This window comes from Vanacampus margaritifer, chromosome 8 (genome assembly GCF_051991255.1).
Source record: "Vanacampus margaritifer isolate UIUO_Vmar chromosome 8, RoL_Vmar_1.0, whole genome shotgun sequence".
Taxonomy (NCBI): Eukaryota; Metazoa; Chordata; class Actinopteri; order Syngnathiformes; family Syngnathidae; genus Vanacampus; species Vanacampus margaritifer.
Window position 1 is genome coordinate 12,281,013 of NC_135439.1, and position 15,300 is coordinate 12,296,312.

The 15,300-nt window shown below is 39.8% G+C and overlaps 1 protein-coding gene across 1 annotated transcript in view; it reads left to right on the forward strand.

The window, feature by feature from the left end:
* Positions 1 to 437: 437 nt before the first annotated feature.
* The window catches only part of LOC144057122 (G-protein coupled receptor 22-like), a 29,932-nt gene continuing 15,069 nt past the window's right edge, over positions 438 to 15,300 (forward strand). Inside the window, exon 1 of the mRNA XM_077574400.1 lies at positions 438 to 759. The gene's annotated coding sequence lies outside the window, so the exon portion shown is untranslated. The remainder of the gene's footprint in view (positions 760 to 15,300) is intronic.

Below are 15,300 nucleotides of genomic sequence, written 5' to 3' on the forward strand. Positions count from 1 at the left end.
TCTCCTGTTTATGGCGTGAGCAAGGTCAACGTTTAAACAGAGCGTGACCTTGCTCATAGCTCATTGTGACAAAGTGGCTCACAGCACAGGAGGAGGCTCCAATTGCTGTTATTGTGGCGAGGGATCCAAAATCCCTCTCCAAAATATGGCTTCCCTATAAGCTGCTGTTTTCCCTCTACTCTTTTTTTGTGTGTGAAGGGGAATGCGGAGGTGCACGTAATTGGGAAATCTGCTTGAATTGAGAGCGTTCACCCTTGAGGAATCTCAGGTCGTCCTTGTGAAAAGCATCTCCGCCTCTCTCCCTGTCTCGTGCGCACACGCACTCCTTCCTGTCCCTCATCCCTGTGCTCCCGCATCCCTGACTCCTCCCCCTTCCAACGAACACCCCCCCCCCCCCTCCCTCCCTCCCTCCCTCCTGCAGATCAACGTATCGGAGAGACTGCTTGCGAGCAGATGCGTTCGGCTGGTCCGTGTGTGGGATGCGGTGGAAAGTGTGCTGCGGCGCAGTGGAGCGCACAGCGTGGAATTTAAACGCTGAGACGGCGAGGTGAGACCTGTTAGCTGCAGGGGAGGAAGTCGGTTCAACCCAACCACCACCAACTCCTGCCTATGTAATATTTATGACAAAAAAGGGAATCCAAATATTCTGGTCACGTTTTTTGGGGGGCTGTCAGCCGGCTGTCCTGGGGAGCGCTGGAGTGGAACCCGGTTCCGGACCCCTGCAATAGGATGTAAACGGAGTTCCCGCTCGTCACACTGGTGAGTTAATTGACTTTAAAGTATAAAATCGTTCAAAATAAAAGTAGATATTTTTAATTCATTATTTTCACAAATGCAAAATGTTTTTTTTTGTTTTTGAAATGACAAAAAAAAACAGGCTATTTAAAAAATAATAATTAAATAGTAGTAGTAGTAGTAGTAGAAAAATAGTCCTAAAAGCAAGTGAGTGCATTCTTTTGCAGAGGCATACATCGGCGGTGCTTGTTGTTGATGGTCTCCAGTCACATGGACGGGCCACGCTTATCGTGATGCTCATTTTGGGGGCCACATGCTTCACTTCCCCCAACTAATGTCTGCAACTGCATTGTCTCCCGCAAATTGCTTTTTTAAATGGCATTAACCTCCCGGGACAATCACGCACCTCCGTGTACGACCGCGTTCCTCGACACGACTCCTAACGGGCGCATTTCATTTGGAAATGTGATTTAGTTGCGACGTGATTTGAAAAAAAAGCACGCCAGCATGTGTGTCACATATGTGTTGACGAGATTGGTGGGATTGGCCGCTGTGTGCAGGGTGGCACCAGCATGGTGGCTTTTCAGCCCGATGGAGGCTGCGTGGTGCAAAGTAGCATCTCATCTCATTAGGATGACGAGGATGCTCAAGGTCCCAATTAGCTGCATACATAGCAAGTGTCACGCAATCGTTTGTCACCAGACCGCCAGCCATCAACGTAAGTTTTCGCTTTTGTCGGCTGTCATCGCATTCATGTTGATCTCACTGAGCCTCGGTTCAACTTTATTTTCATTGTTTTTGTTGTTGTTGATTTTTCTATCAGTCTATCCAAATCCTGTTTGAATTCTGTTTTTCTTAGTAGAATGGTTATAGTTTGCCACTGGGCAGTAGAGTGGTGAAGTGGTGATGATGTCTGCATCGCAGTCAGATCTGGGTTCAAATCTGGGTGTCCTCCTGGTACTTCTGCTTCCTTCCACATTTCAAAAACGTGCATGTTAGGTTCAGTGAAAGCTCATTTAATGCTGGTTTATCAATGTAGCCACCAATCCGGGACATCGGGATTGGCTCCAATTGCCTGCAACGCTAATGAGGATAAATGGGATAAAAATTGGATGGATGGAGTTTGCAGTGGTGTAGAAGTGCACTGCATCCGACTGATAGCTCTTTTTAATGTTTTGTCCGTCTCATGGAGCTTGATGAGGTCACTCATTTAGTACAACTATGTTACAAACAGAACAATATTAAACACAATTTTACAGTAAAATCAATTGACAGCGTCAATCTAAACCGGGTATTATTTTGGAATCAGAAATGTGCCTCTAGTACTGGATGTCATTATATTCTTTATTGAGTGTATAGAGGGGAATGTTGCAATAAAAAAAAAATAAAAAAATCTTGTAATATTTGTTAAACTGGTCAACATGATTAGACAAACATCTTGTGATTTAATTTTTAATTATTTAAAAAAATGTCAGTCACACCTTCTGTCTCGTATGCGGTATTTTCTTGTAAATCAAATGAGAGGCACAAGATGGAGCCAGAAAGGGATTATCTTTTTTTTTTTTTTTTTACAGTTCATTTTACTGACATACTACTTTTAGGCTATACTGACAGTTTTTAACAAATACGACAAAATTTGTTTTTTTTCCGGACAATCGCAAACTCCCCTTTAATGCAGTTGCTATTTTATTAAATACAACCTTAACTCTTTTACCACCAAAAACGTCAATTGACGTTAAGGACACGCCCACTGTATACCGCCAATAACGGCAATCGGCGTCAACTACGTTTTTTTTTTCTCAATGGTCGTCTTGTGCAGCACTGCTTTGTGAATGAGGTTGTGAGAATCCAAAAACACCCACTAACTATGGCCAGCAGATGGCAGCATTGTATCTCTTTTCAATGGGCTGCCGGGTGTCAAATTACATGAAAACACAGCGGATATTAGGAGATTTTTCGTTTTCAATGATCAAAGCGTTGTCACATTGAATCTAATTCACAGAGCACCACTAAAAAAAAAATATTAGTGTCAAAGTCACTGCTGTGCAGAAAATATATCTTTTCACAAAAAGCTTGTTTTCTCCCTATTTTCGCTTGTTGTCACTCAAATTACCTATTTTCAAATGGTGATTACTAAAGAACGGAATAAGGTAGAATTTGAAATATACTTTTTTTTCTAATGGAAGAATGGAATCCACTCTTTCATATGGTAGACCGTACACCATGTTTATGTAATCAGAGCGCACAATATTCTGTTTGCCTTGAAAGATGAGGGAAAATGCTCGAAATTGGCTGGCACTGCAGGGGTTGTTCTTTGGATGTTTGGCAGTAAAAAAGTTCATGTGGCCGTTTTAAAACAATATTGCTAATTTATTGATTACTTTTTTTTTTTTTAAGAATAACACTATAGAATTAAAAAAATATATGTAACGTTACTATGCGTCTAACGTTAACATGGCCTGAAACAACTGTAAAATTGCAAGTAACCACATTTTTGCTGTTGTTTAATTGCTCTGTCTTAATTAGTAAGTTCCCTTTCTGGTTCATTGACAATCTACCTCGGCTCTCAAGTCTGGTCACCACTAATTGAACTTTTTTAGTCAATCGGAGTGATTCAAAATCCAGTGATAACATATGTCAATTCAAGCCCATCTCGTCTGTTTGTGTATTTTCTTGTTCCAAAATAATTAGAAAGTATTTCCTATTAGCTCTCCATTGATGTTTTTGCATTGCATGTGGGTCATGGAGAGTTTGCGTTGCGTGCGTGTATTTATAGACGCTTTGATGTTGCTTATGAGAGAAATCTTCTAGCAGCAGTCACTCTGCAGCCAGACGCTGTGCCGTCGTTGAGGCCGGCTGTCGTATTGACTTTCTCAGCAATGAGCAAAGTGATATGATGTGTCCACTTGTGCTCCTTTTCTACCTTTCACGCGTGACAGTGGTGAGTGGTTGGCCAGACTCTTGCTGAGCCGATTAAAAGGGGCGTCCCTAGTGTGCAAGATTTATGTAAGAGCTGCTCCATTGTCATACAAAAAAAGTCCTCATAAAGCCTCCTGCCTGCATTGGATTCAATTTAGGTTTTACTTCACTGGCAAAAAAAAAACATATTGGAGTGTTTCATCTAATTAGCTGGGCTAACTGATTCACTCCCAGCCATTTTCACAGAAGCAATCCCCTTCACTCCTGGCTGTTTTACTGGATTTTGACTGATTTTGCAAGGCCCACAGAATATTGTGTTGTATTGCTATAAAAACATGAAACCTACCAAAAGAAAGATTAAAGTCTCTTCTTTCGTCAGGGAAAAAAAGAGGTTTCTATCTGTTTCCGTTTTGCAGCAATTAGCATAAGAATATAGCTAAGTTTCATCATTATTCACAAATCTATTTAGAATTCTGAGTAACTGAGGGTTTTTTCAAGATGGCTCTGGTTCATTTCGTATGCTCTGCTGCCACCTGCTGGCCGTTTGTGTAATAACTACCTTTTTTTTCAACCGTTCTTTGCAGTTGAGAGCCCGCATCAAACCCTTCTGTATGCTCTAGCATAAAAAAACGTATAAATATGTCTTTGGGACACTTAAAAGATTTAAGATAGAACGTATTTATACATTTTGGGGAGCAAATGAGTTTTCATTATTCTGATTACTGACTATTTTTGGATGAGAACAATGTTGTTTTGGCCTTCTGTTTTGATTGGAGTCGGAAAATACTAACATTTGAAAACAGGTATCAAAGTGGAAGATTTTGTAATTGACAGCGAATTAAATGAATCTCAAAATGCACTGCCATGTATGTGTAAAATCATTCATATTTCCTGGAAAACAGTCTGCCTTCACTGTGCTCTGCTGTGTGCTGAACTGTTCAGTGTGTAGAGAGATGGTAATTTTTGCGGCACGGACTAAAAACATTTTTTTTTAAAGGGCAATGAAACGTTTTTTATTTTATTTTTTAATTTTAATATGATGATACCTGTTTACACAGGCACGGGGGGGGGGAGACATATGACTGTAATATATACTACATGTGAAGAGATGGCAATATAAGAAACACTACGCATGTCACACGTGTATCTAATAATGACTTTTTGTATGTGTATGAATAACAACTTTGGGCCACAAGAGTCTTTGCAGGTTAATTCATCCATCCATTTTCTATAGGCTACTGCGTATCCTTGTTAGGGTTACATGTGAGGCGGGCTACTGGGCTTGTCACCAGCCAATCATAGGGCAGATACAATCACCTATGGAGAATTGAGATCAACCTTACATGTGTATTTTTTGGAATGTGGGGGGAAGCCATAGAAAACTCAAAATCCACATTTTTGAACTCAGGATGATAGATAGATAGATAGATAGATAGATAGATAGATAGATAGATAGATAGATAGATAGATAGATACCAAGCTAGCTAGCCAGCTAACTAAATAGAAGCTGGTTAACTAGATAGATAGATAGATAGATAGATAGATAGATAGTGAAGGAATTGATGATTACTATTTTAAGTGTAATCTTTGCGTGTTCAAAATCATTGTATCCGAGATCTGATGAACAAGGTTCCTTGCAAGGATTTATTTAAAAGCTTCCAAAGACACCGTTAAGACACCACATCTGAATGCAACGTGATGACCCCAAGAGTGTGACAATTTACAAAACATCGACTCATTTATACAAAAAAGATAAAAGGTTCCTCCACCCGACTCTTGATTGAACAAAGGGCAGACATGTCATCTCCTAGTGACCAAATGTTGATGTTATTAGCAAGCAGACGTTTTCATACAGACATGTCAACTCCAGGTTTAACAAAGGTGTAATGTTATTAGTAAACAGACATTTACATTCAGTTCCCCTTCTTGACTGGGGGAGAAATGCAATTAGGATCTAACCCCAGACTTTTAGTCTCTAATGCCAAAAGGCTCTAAATAACATCATGCACATTCCTATCTTCAATAGCTTTGAGGGTGAGAGGATAAAATAAAGTTCACAAAATCATTATTCCACTGTATTCTATTAAACACTCATGATTATATCACATTGATATGCCTATAAGTAAACTCAAAAACAGTAAAACATCAAATTGAAAAGATTAAATGTCTTCAATAGATAGATAGATAGATAGATAGATAGATAGATAGATACCAAGCTAGCTAGCCAGCTAACTAAATAGAAGCTGGTTAGATAGATAGATAGATAGATAGATAGATAGATAGATAGATAGATAGATAGATAGATAGATAGATAGATAGATAGATAGATAGATAGATAGATAGATAGATAGATACCAAGCTAGCTAGCCAGCTAACTAAATAGAAGCTGGTTAGATAGATAGATAGATAGATAGATAGATAGATAGATAGATAGATAGATACCAAGCTAGCTAGCCAGCTAACTAAATAGAAGCTGGTTAACTAGATAGATAGATAGATAGATAGATAGATAGATAGATAGATACCAAGCTAGCGAGCAAGCTAACTAAATAGAAGCTGGTTAACTAGATAGATAGATAGATAGATAGATAGATAGATAGATATGAGAATGGTTGTTTGAGTAAATCTAAAAACGATTGGGTCAAAAATAACCCAAATTGGGTTAGATTGATTGATTTCAGGTGCAAAACAAACAAAACTCAAAAAGCCCCGTGTTTGTGACAAATTAACAGCACTTCATCACCTGTTTAGTAAACAGCATGACTCTCTGAAGAGTGCCTGCCTGTGCAAATAAGAAGGTGAAAGAGATCTCAGCGCAGTGAGTGGGACAAAGACAGGTGGACCCGAAGAGGCAATATATAGAGGAGGCAGAGCGATAAATAAGAGCGGCACAACACCGTGAGCCGGCTGGAATTGACTATCAAGAGCAGGGAAAGTGTGCTTGTACGGACTACAGGGCACACATATGAACACTTTATGGGCCGAGCATGACTGATCTTCTGCACATGTTTTATTTCACAATACTAGTGTGTTATTTTGACTTTTGTTTCTTAAAATGGGAACGCATAAAAGTGCCACATTTACTTTTATCCATCCATCCATTTTTTTAACCGCTTGTCCTCGCAAGGGTCGCGGGGGGGGGTTGGAGCCTATCCCAGCTGGCTACTGGCAGTAGGCGGGGCACACCCTGAATTGGTTGCAGGGCACACACAGACAAACAACCATCCACACTCACAATCACACCTATGGACAATTTGGAGCGTTCCATGAAACTGCCACGCATGTCTTTGGAATGTGGAAGGAAACCGGAGTACCCGGAGTCATCCTGCTACTCCAAGTCAACATCGAAATGTTGTCTGAAGACAAATCATGCTAGATTTGACCATAATTATATTTGTTTTCTTCAAGGCTGGTAGTGATGGGCTTATTTTCCCAAAATCAGGAGTAATTTTCACCCGAAATGTGCGTCTAAAAATGCCGGCATTATGTGATGTAACTATCTGAGTACACAATGACTGACTTTGTCATTCCTGTTTGTTTCTTGCTTCAAAAGAAATTTCTTGTTTGTCATGATGGCCTTACTTTTTCAAACACTGAGGGAAAATATGGGCAGCACAGTGGCTTGTTGGTTAGCAATTCTGTGGGTTCAGGGTTTGACTCCTTTGCCTGGATTAACTGTGAGCACTCCGGCTTCTTCCCACAACCCAAAACATAACATCAGTTCATTTAAACTCCCACATTGTCTTTTTATTTTCTCCCCCCCAAAAATAAAATAAAATAAAATAAAATAAAATAAAATAAAATAAAATAAAATAAAATAAAATAAAATAAAATAAAAAATAAATACATTAAAAATAAATACATAAATAAATACATAAATACATAAATAAATACATAAATAAATACATAAATAAATAAATAAATAAATAAATAAATAAATAAATAAGGCAGCACGGTGGATGACTGGTTAGCACGTCCGCCTCCCAGTGCAGAGGACGTGAGATCGAGTCCGGGCTTCGGCCTTCCTGGGTGGAGTTTGCATGTTCTCCCCGTGCTTGCGTGGGTTTTCACCGGGTACTCCGGTTTCCTCCCACATTCCAAAAACATGCATGGCAGGTTAATTGAACACTCCAAATTGTCCCTAGGTGTGAATGTGAGTGTGGTTGTTCGTCTCTGTGTGCCCTGCGATTGGCTGGCAACCAGTTCAGGGTGTACCCCGCCTACTGCCCGAAGCCAGCTGGGATAGGCTCCAGCACCCCCGCGACCCTTGTGAGGAAAAAGCAACCAAGAAAATGGATGGATAAATAAATAAATAAATAAATAAATGAAATAAAAATAAATTCCCACATTGTCCATAAGTGTGAATGTGAACGCTCAACTGGCTGGTCTTGCCCAAAGTCAGCTGGGACAGGCTGTAGCTCACCCGTGACCCGCGTGACAAGTGCTATAAAATTGATGGATGGACAATCAGGGACAACTCTTTACTTACAGTATCGTACACTACAGCATGCAAGCCATTGCGCTCATCGTCCAAGGTTGTTGATAGTTGGTTCATTAAAGCAAAGTGCTTGTGAATGGTTTTCTTCCGTGAATGCGGGCAGTGTGCTTTAAATAGAATCTACTATTTTGAAGGACAGTTCTGGCAGCAAATGGAGATCTATATTTAGAAACATTCATACAGCCATTTTCTATATTTCTTGTCATCATTCCAGTGAGCTGGAGTCGGCACATGTAGACATAAAACCATCCAGACTCACATCCGTGCAAAATTTAGGGTCTTCATTAAACGTAACGTGTGTTTTGGGCATGTGGGAGGAAGCAGGAGTAATGGCGGGAAAGGTTAGAACAAACAAACTAAACATAAAAGGGCCAGAGCTGAGATTCAAACACCAAACCTCAGAACTGTAAGGCAGGTGTGCTAAACACTAGGGCACCGCGCTATTTCGTTATGAACAAGGAATTATGTGTATTTCATTACAAAAACGAAAAGCCTGCCCCACGCCGTACTCTCGTCATTCACCAGACACAAGAGTTTTGATCGTCCCTTTAGGAACGCAACAGAGGCTTACCTTGCTTTCTTTATAGGCGTTTCACATTGCTCGGCAGATTCTACGTCACTACGCACTGAATGCGTTGCGACGTAAATAACAATGGCGGCGTCCGTCCAAATAGTTTCTACAAAATGTATTAAACTGGAAATGATTATTAAAATAAATAATATACAGCAAACTTGTCATGACAGTCCGGGTTCCTTTTAAGACAGGATTGACATGCTAGCTATGTTTAGGCTACTTGACTTGCGCTAAGAAAATGTTCCTGGTCTATTCGGTAGATAATGTTGCTTAATAAATCAATATTTTTTTCATTTCATTACTTGTTTTTCAGTTGTTTTTTTAAACCCAATTTTCTAAGCTTTGTAGTCATGCATGCAGGAGAACACTGGAATTTACAGAACTGCATTAAACAGTTTTGAATGGGCTACGTCACCATTCGAACATATTGTCGTTTGGCCATATTAGTAAAGTCATTCAAAAGCACATAAGCTAAATAAATAAAAAATTCCCATAATGGCATTGACTTGCACAAGCGTAAATGTGGTATTGCCCCTTGGCATTATGGGAAAATACCCCATAGCTTTATTGGGAAAATGCTATGTTTTTAGCATTTGGAACAAAAATACTTTGCCGTACTAACACGATTCCGTCGAGAATCTCATTCTGTTCAACAGTCAAAATTGTCATGAAGTGGAAATATGAGATTTCCATCGGAAGATATCACACGCTCACTCTGATCCGACTGCTACCATTACGGCCTTTTTGTCGCAATATTATCGCAAATGATCTTATCTTTTCCTATTGGAAATGAAGCGGTGTTATGTGGTATTCTCCTTGAGGTTAAAGCTCTATCTTTCATGAAGGAGCAGCGGTAGGAACACCTGCAGGATGTGCTCACCTCTTGCCCAGCAATGTCCTCCCGTCTGCCGCAGATAAATGGCAATAATTGGGTGCTAATTGCTCGGTTGGGCGAAATAGCTTAATCATTTTAACCTGCCTCATCAGTTCCACTTAATCCTTTCTTGTCACATCTTTTCTTGTCCTGCCATTTCTGACCTTCTTCTCCTCCTTGCTGCATATTCTTAGCAGCGTTACATAACATCGTGCCTAAATATAACAGCTCCAAAAATCAATTTTAGATAGAGAAATGCAGTGAGTGCTTCTGGTACTGGACATTGGTGGAGAACTTAAGCTATGAGAAGACGCGCGAAGAGTGACCATCAGGAGCACAATGTTGAAGCGAGCGTGAAAAAGAATACAAAAAGATCTCTTAGTCGTGCACTGCGAGACCTTTGCATGAATTGTAAAGTTGTTTTGTTTTTTATCTTGAACCAAGTCACTTTATGTTTGGAGTGTGTACTTGCACGCAAGAGAGCACTGACATCTTTAGTTTAAAGTTATTTTTGTTGTTGTTCTGCTTAGCCTTTAGGAGAGAATGCAAAGGCTCTTAATTTTAATGAAATGATCTACTATTGTGCAACTGTCGGCATTTATTCCGCGATTGGTTTATGAGTCAAACCGAAAGACGTCTGCTTTTGCAAAGTCAGCAATCAACTGGTGAGGTTTTTTTTCTTGAAAGATTTATTCGAAAATGCTCTCGCTAACTGCCTCATGTGCTTTTTAATGTTCCACACCAGTTTCTCTTACAACACTAATTAACTCATTTTGAATTTTTTATAAATAAATGTTAAATAACAAGTTTATTCAATAATTGTTTGGAGTTCACACCCTTAGAAAATGACTCCAAAATTAAAGATCATGGGCTCCATTTTCGCATCCGTAAAAATGGACAGATCTTGATTTTTTTGTGTTTGGGAATTTGACAAATTGACAGACCGCACTGCTCCATGCTGGGCGTTCCTGCGGCAAAATTTTGCACATTCAGGGAGCAGGTCTAAATTGTCTAAGTGCAGGTGATATAAAGCAATGTTGGTGAATTTGAACAAATTCTGCACTGCTGGGACATGTGTGGTGGACGACGTCATATTTCATTCATAAATATAACAACGAGCAATTCATTGACCACATTTTATCAACTTGATTTTATGAATTTTTTTAAATCAGCTTCCTGGCCGCGGAACAGCGGGTTGGAAGGCGGTCTCCAAGTGCCCACTTATCACCACTTATATTTACATCATCTTATATGCATGCTTAGATCTTCTGCATGGACTCCAGTGAGTCTATTTTAGCTTCTGCACCTCTCGCACAATGATTTTATTTTTATTTTTATTTTTATTTTTATTTTTATTTTTATTTTTATTTTTATTTTTATTTTTATTTTTATTTTTATTTTTATTTTTATTTTTATTTTTATTTTTATTTTTATTTTTTATTTATTTTTTTCGCACAATGATTTTAAAGGGAATGAGATAGGCCGCTCCCATCTGTGTTCATGCCCACAACGGAGCTAACATACGTTTCTAACTGCACTCATGTGCGAAAATACGAAAAGAAAGAAAGCTCGACCGAAAAGCACAGATTTCGGTACTGTGGGCAACTGGGCCAATTTAAGTACCAGTCTTTATAGTGACAACACTCCTTTTGACTTTTTCGACATTAAATAACACAACATTAAAACGTGCAAAACAAATTTACTCAAAACATTAAGGGTGATGAACGATTTTGGTGATAGATAAGGGATGTACTTTCTACCATGTGACTCAGTACGGTGGAAGCATCCACCCACCAGCAGCATAATGCCACACCAGTCAGTTTATCATCTTCCATGAATCAGAAAGCAGCCTGCTAACTAATAAACAGATGGATAAACAAACAAAAGTACAACACGCTAGGAATTTTCTGGCTTGGCGGAGGTCTGAGCATGTACCGGTATATCATACACAAAGTATACTAATATAATATAAATAAATAACGGTGGCCTAAAATAAATGCATTGTGTGCCTCAAATTTGGTATTTAACGTGTTTACTTTTAGTCAATTTAATTCTAAAGAAATTAAGACTGTAGGATACATTTACAAATGAACAAATAGATTATTTTATTATCAAAAGGAACGATTTTCCCATATTTTACTCAATGTTTTTTTCCCCTCCATCTGATCTAAAAATGCTGCCCTTGAACACAAAAGTTGTCCTGCGCGGAGTATTATTCAAAAGCTTGGAGACACTTGTTCATTCTAATGCTGGTGTTGATAAGTACACTACTCTACTATTTAATATAGAAATATATTCAGTGTGAAAAGTGTTTGTTTTCTACTGTATTTAACATAGCGGATATAAGTTTACAGAAGTTTACACATGCATTTAAATGCATTTTTTTGTGATACAAAATAAATCCACAGTTAATGTGACCTACTGTATTACCTGTCAGTCTAAATATTTATTTTTAAGAGGGAAAGTGAATTTATGAGGTTGCACAAGTGTGCACACCCGCTTATAATTGGGATGTGGTTGTGATCAGAATTCACCAATCACATTCAATCTTAAATTAAAAAGGAGTCAGTATACGCCTGCCCCCATTTGTGGCTACAGTACGTTATACTAAGCATTCCCAAAATTTCTCTTCCTCCCTCTCTCTCTCTCTTTTTTTTTTTTGCTTTCTAGCAGAAGCCTGAAGGTTATATTCTAAGCTTCAGCCTTCTGCTACAAAGCAAAAAAAAAATGTCGGAAACAGCTAACTAGAACAGCTGAAATGTATACTGTAATAAGTTATTATTGGTCTCTTTTTTATGTCCCAAAGTGTGGCATTAAAACAGGTGTGTGTAGACTTTTTATATCAACAGTATATAACAGAAGCAACATCCACAATAGAAATGTTCACACACGGCCACCTGGCCGAGTGTGACTTTTACACAGCAGTCGTCGTCCTGTGCACACAAGCTTATTGAGGCCTTGGAAAAAAGAGCAGCGTAGAGGCTTGTTATCACACAAATAGCTCGAGAGCGGCGCCAAAGTGACAGATGACCTCGCGCAAAAGACTTCTCTACTTATTCACACAACGCCGCAGCTCAACAGAGTCGCATTGTGCGCGTTCACGTGTAAAATGGTGGCGTAATGGAACACTGAGGGACCACGCCGCCGCCGAGCAGAAGGAATGTGGGCGTTGTTGCCAGCATGATACATGTACGATACACGCTTCTTCTTGATCATGGGCTTATTGTCTAAGTAAGTGTCATCTTCATCACGGCCATCATCGGCCCCGGGATGCTGGCTGACTCTGATTTCAGCACCGTTGCCACTTTATCTTGATTTCCTCCCGTCTTAAAGAGGTGTGATTGCGCGGCAGCTTTGATTAGAGCTTATTGATGGGCGGCACGTGTAATGGCAAAATTGCAGGCTAGGGACGTCATCACCGCATGTAGCGTGCGCTAATGAATGGTGGAACTAAATGAAATCCATCGAACAAGCTGTCAAGTAGTAATGATGTCTCACACCCTGTGGACGAGCTACCTTGAGACAAAGGTATTTTCTTTAGACACAGCTAGCTTGTATGGATTACAAACTGTGATAATTAACCGGACTTGTATTGCTGTTCAGGTAGCAGCCTGTCAGAGTTTCATAACATAATGTGGCAGGATTTCCCCTTTTTTTTTTTACCTAAATGCATTAAAGTTAGGACTGCTCTCACACCCACAAATGTAGTCCTTGTCACTACTATTTCTTTTTTTTTTATACTCCACTATTGGAACGTTACATTGGCTATGTTCAAGAAACTGACAGGTTTTTTGTGCTCTTGTCGGGGTCGGACTGGCCATCTGGCATACAGGCCAGTGTCTTTTGGGGACGATGTGGTGCTATTTAACTCATTTGCTCCCAAAAACGTATAAATACGTTCTATTTTAGATGTTGTAAGTGTCCTATAGACGTATTTTTATGTTTGTTTTTATGCTAGAACATACAGAAGGCTTTGATGCAGCCTCTCAACTGCAGAGAACGGTTGAAGAAATGGTAGTATTACAAAAACGGCCAGCAGGTGGCAGCAGAGCAAAAGAGATCAACCAGGGCCATGTTGAAAAAAGCTAATTTACCCACAGTTCTATACAGATTTGTGAAAAATGATGAAACTTAGCTATATTCTAATGCTAATTGCTGCAAAACGGAAACAGATAGAAATATACTTTCTTCCTGATGATGAAAGAAGAGACTCTTATCTTTCTTTTGGTAGGTTCCGTGTTTTTATAGCAATAGAACACAATATTCTGTGGGCCTTGCAAAATCAGTCAAAATCCAGTAAAACAGCCGAGAGTGAAGGGGGTTGCTTCAGTGAAAATGGCTGGGAGTTGAGGTTAATGATCATTTCCCTCAATTTCACCCAACAGACCTGCCCACAATTTAGAGGGAGCAACCCATTTATCCATTTACAATATGGATAACAAACTGAACCAGAATTGGTGGCAGAGCTACGTGCTAGGCAGATGTGGTCGGGAGTTGGGAATGTTATCTGTAAATCAAAGAACAAAATAAAATTAAATAATGAAATAAACAAGAAAAAAAAATCTGGGAAAAGTGAAAAATGTGTGTTTGACTGTCCAAACAAACAAATTAATCTTCCAAGAATAGTATCGATGAGATTAGCTGAAGCTCGCAAGGCTGACCGCTATTCTCAGCCGCCACCAGCTTCTTTTCAACTTTCAGACCCGCACAGATGTATAAAAAAACAAGTTGGGCAATGGTAGCAGAATGGCAAGTCAAAAGTCTTCCTGGCTGATTGGAAGACAAGATGCCAAAAAACACTTGATTAGTGATTAGTCAACTTCAAGTTTTATACTTAAGTGTGGATTAGTAAAGTCCACTTGTTGACGAATGAGATCAACCCCTAGTGTGTCATGATGTGTTCAAGAACTTCCACTTTAAGATTCCCTTCCAAATATTTAGGATCCATTTTCTGTTATCACAGATACGGGGGAAAACAACATCTGCATCCAGCCCTTTAATCCTAAAAATATGTGAGCAACTTCACCAGTTGAATAGTGAGCAAACATGGTGGCGTGCAACAAGCAGAAAATCAGGCATGTTGACGGATGGTGTCAAGAAAAAATGGGGGGCAAGGTGGTCTGACTGGGACATTTCCAAAGGGAGATGGATAGAGGTGGCAAACAGTAAAGTAAACATTCCCCTCCAGCGATCACGCGACTCCGCATCCATCTGCCCACCCCTCACGACCCTCCATCCATCATCTAATCTCTCCACCTCAACTCCAATTTTGCTCTCAACTTCCATTAGCTGCCCCTCCCAACTCCTCGCACGTGCGGATGAGATTCAGCAGTTCCTTAAGCACACAGCGTGTCGTGCACCTTGCGATCCATCTTTATGCCACATCCGCAGCGAGCGTGCAGGAGCATGTGCAGGGAGCCGCGTGGGCGCCTGTGGGTGTGCGGTGTGGGCGGTGGTGAGAAACCGCTTTGCACGAGTACGATTTGAAAATCTGACACAGGGAGCATGTTGTTGCTGAAGCGCACATAGAGTCGAGATCGTTTTTATGGGGGGGGGGCATGAACCACTTCAGTAGGCTACATAGAAGGAAAAATATTCTTTGTTTATTTAGTTTTTTCTAATGTGACAAAATAGACATAAACAACCAGAAGAAACTCAATTTTGGGATAGGAGGGGCAGTGCCCCACCCTATCCAGCAGA